The sequence below is a fragment of the Sarcophilus harrisii genome, chromosome 3 (assembly GCF_902635505.1).
Source record: "Sarcophilus harrisii chromosome 3, mSarHar1.11, whole genome shotgun sequence".
In the NCBI taxonomy this organism is placed as follows: Eukaryota; Metazoa; Chordata; class Mammalia; order Dasyuromorphia; family Dasyuridae; genus Sarcophilus; species Sarcophilus harrisii.
Genome location: NC_045428.1, coordinates 446,114,943 through 446,118,869, shown reverse-complemented (window position 1 = coordinate 446,118,869; position 3,927 = coordinate 446,114,943). Strand labels below are relative to the sequence as shown.

General features: G+C 36.2%; 1 pseudogene; it reads left to right on the top strand.

Moving 5' to 3' along the window:
* The first annotated feature begins 583 nt into the window (after positions 1–583).
* Positions 584–3,644, top strand: LOC100916802 (annotated as a pseudogene).
* Positions 3,645–3,927: the final 283 nt, after the last annotated feature.

Sequence of the window (3,927 nt, the reverse complement as noted above, 5' to 3'; positions counted from 1 at the left end):
TGAATCAGACAACCAAGCACTTATGGCTAATTACCTATTCAGAATAAGACAATGACTCTATTAGCATATGTTTGGATAAATGACTCTTCTCACCATTGAAGTTGGCTCAATATTTGGTGTAAAGATGATCGTAGGCAAGGATTAGAGTATAGGATGGCAGAGACAAGAGCTCACTTGGCAGCAAGACAAGGAGAAAGGTGGAGATTCTGGATATCCTTGGCAAAACTCCTAGCAGTTTTGTCTGTCTCCTTCACTTCTCCCCCTAAAGATCAAGGACTTTTGCCTATCCTGACTCTTGCTGATCTTGAGGCCTTCAGGGAACTAGGCTGGACTTTACATCCCCAGTTGAGTGTAACTGGGTTACACTTATCTCCTTATAAGTACATATATAGAAATATACTTATGTACTTATAAGTACTGGCACTGTATATTTTAGATATTGTAAGAAATGTTTATTGAATTTTTAAAAAATTAAATTTAGAGAAGTATCTCTGTCTTCTTTAAATTTTATATATCTCCTTATCTTTAGACCAATTCTCTGTATACAGTAGATGCTTAATAATTTTTTTTGGGAGGGATGAGATAATAATGGTCTTGGTATATACAGAGAGTTACCCTATCTGTTTCTGGTCAGTGCTAAGGGACTTGAGAGCTTTGAGAATGACTAGGCAATGTTATTATCAGTTATTGAGCAAGAAGAACATTAATTCAGTAGACCTTTGAAAAGGAAAAGAAGCATCTATCTAGCCTGCCCAAGCTCAGAGATATGTACATAGTTGCTACTAATCAAATGCTCTTTGAAGCCTTTGGAGATTTACTGAACGATTTCACAGTTACTGACCTGGCTGAATTGGCTGTCAAGCCTACACTATCTGCTGGCAAGTCCCTCCAGAAATTATTGACAGTATGATCTTGGGCAGTGTCACACAGAGTTCTTCAGATGCTCTGTACCTGACAAGGCATGTTGGTTTACAAGTGGGAGTCCCTCAGGCAATCCAGCTCTTACTCTGAATAGACTTTGTGGCTCTGGTTTCTAGTCTATTATTAGTGAATGTCAGGATATTTGTGTCAAAGACACTGAAGTGGTATGCAGAGGAACAGAAAGTATGAGCCAGGCTCCCTACTGTGTCAGAAGTATACACTTTAGAACCACAGTGGGAACAGACCAAACCAGAAGGCACTTTGTGGACAGTGTTGATTGCTCAGCATATTAAAACCCTCATGGCAATTACTGCTGAGAACCTTGCTGTAAAACATAAAATAAGCAGAGAAATTTGTGCTAAATATGCTTTTCAATCACAACTGAGGTGGAAGGCTGCTAATGATACTGGCTATTTTAATAATGAAATGACAAAGAAGGTGAAAACAAAGAAAGGAAAAAAACGTGAGTGCGTGAACATCCCCGACCTCAAACAATTCTGGAACAATTAGCCAAGTACCTTCAGGATATGCTTCAAGATTGTCTGATGAAATAGGAGCAATGATCATAATGAGTGAAGATGTTAAAAAGCATAGTCTGACTCTGCTCACCAAAATTGTGGGCTACTCTGTATCTGGATGTCTGTCATGGGCACTGGTCCTCTTCCTGCCATCAGGACTGAATCTGAAAGGGTGGGATTTGGTTGAAGTGAATAAAGCTTTTGCTCAGTATCCAGCAGCGGAAGAACCTTTGCAAAACTTCTGTGAATAAAAGAGTCACTGTTCATCTGATACATGAATAGAAGATGTCAAGGTATAAAGTATGCCATTAGATCAGTTTGTATTGGTAATGTCCAACATATTGTTCTCCTCATTGAGAATATAGCCTGAGGATTCAAGGACAGATCGACTAGAGTCCTTAGCCTATAAACATTTATTTGCTAAATTGTATGAAAAAAAATCTTACTATAAGTTTCTGACAGTGACTTTGTGTTACCAAAGTAACCAAGGAAGTGAAGACAGATGAGGATTCTGAAAGGCAAAAAAAAATCCATTTATCTAGGATGTCTGCCCATCCTAAAACAAATCTGTTTTCCCCAGTAGTATAAAAGGCATTTCTTAGCCAAATCATAACTAAGGCAATGTGGCAAAAGTAGGACTCCTGCCATATAGCTACAACATATACCTTTCTGCCTTATTGCATAATTATAAGGCTATCTTACCAATTGTTGCCCTAACTAACTCTCTAATATCATCTGGTTCACTCTTGTCAAAAAAAAGATGTGTTTCTCATTTCATTGCAAATAGACGGTTTTTATTAATCATTTTTGAAATTTTGATTGCTGTACACTAAAAGCACTTCATAGATCATTTATAACAAAAATCATTATAAAATATCAACAAAAAATCATCTCAATTAAAAAAAAAGGAGTGATCCATCTGGCTTATTTTCACAAATGAAGACTGCATCAGGACTATCTGAATCTCTTGAAGGGTGGGAGAAGGAATGGGCATGCTAACCTTGAAGGTGACCTCGCAAGTTCAAGAAGTTTGGAGACCCTTGGTTAGAGCTATTTCAAGAGAGGAAGAATTTCTATATTAAAGAGAATACTGCTGACAAAAGCAAATAGCTCAATTCTGATCAAATTTACCAGAAGACAGGGACCTGAAGGGAGTTTAGATAGTACAGTGTAGATGAAATCTAAAAATGCCTTCTCATCAGTTTCACAAAATTGCTTTATATATTTTGGTGTTTTAGCCTCCTGGGTGACTGTAATAGTAGGTATAAGTTACTATCCTGTTTTAACTTTATATGCATTACCAATTGAAAAAAAATTTTTGGTGTAGAAATAACTAGCTGTCCTATACCTGAGTCATATTGTACATTAAGTACCTTATAAGTATACTCTTTAGAAAGATCTTATAGCTGAGCCAAACTTAGACTTTAGGTGCTTTTCTCTCACGGCACTGAGGAACCATATAGTCCAAACTTCCTCATGCACAGAAAAGTAAACTGAGGTCTAGAGATGTGAAGAGACTTAATGTCAGAGTATCTAACTAGTAGTAAAGCCAGGACTAAAACAATAATTTTTTCTAAAATCTTTGTAAAAACTATTTTTAAATGTTTTAGTCCTTGTGCTTTCTTGATTAGCAGGTAAAAATGATTAATAATAGATTATATACTATTAAATCTCTCACAAATTCATTAATGTATGAAATCATATTGTAAAACATTGTTCAGAATAGGTTTCTTAGCTCAAAGTCTCTAACTCTGAAAGAATAGCTTTTTATTAAGAAATCAGATAGAAAGGCAGGTAGTTGGCTCAGACAGACAGCGAGGCAGTTAGGTAAAATGCACTAAAATTAGAGACAGGAAAATTTGCATTGAAATCCTGCTTCAGTTATTTATTATGATTCCAGGCAAATCACTTAGCCTCAGTTTCTTCATTAGTAAAATGAGTTGGAGAAGCAAATGGAGAATCATTCTACTATGACAAAGTATGACAGAGTCACATGATTGAAACAACTGAACAACACAAATGTGTGTGTCCGTATCTCTAAGATGAAATGGTTGGCTGTAATGATTGTTAAGGTCCCTTTCAGTTCCATATTTACTGTCCTATAAATTAGAATTTAACCTTTTCAAACTTTTCCCTCTGAATAACAAATTGCTAAGAAAAGTCATTAATTCAATCTTTGTTTTTCTTCTTCAAATTTAGTTCTGCTGGGGCAGCTAGATGGTGCAGTGGATAGAGTGCTGGCCCTGAAGTCAGGAGGACATGAATTCAAATCCGACCTCAGACATTTAATACTTCCTAGCTGTGTGACTGTGGGCTAGTCATTTACCCCCAATTGCCTCAGCAAAAACAAAAACAAACAAACAAACAAATTTTGTCCTGCTAATCCTTTGAATAAGTTTATGTCACTATTCATCTAAACAGAGCCTAAAATTTTAAGTGGAAATTCAGGAATAAGATTTTTTTGTCACTGAATTTTGCTGTTAGGTAT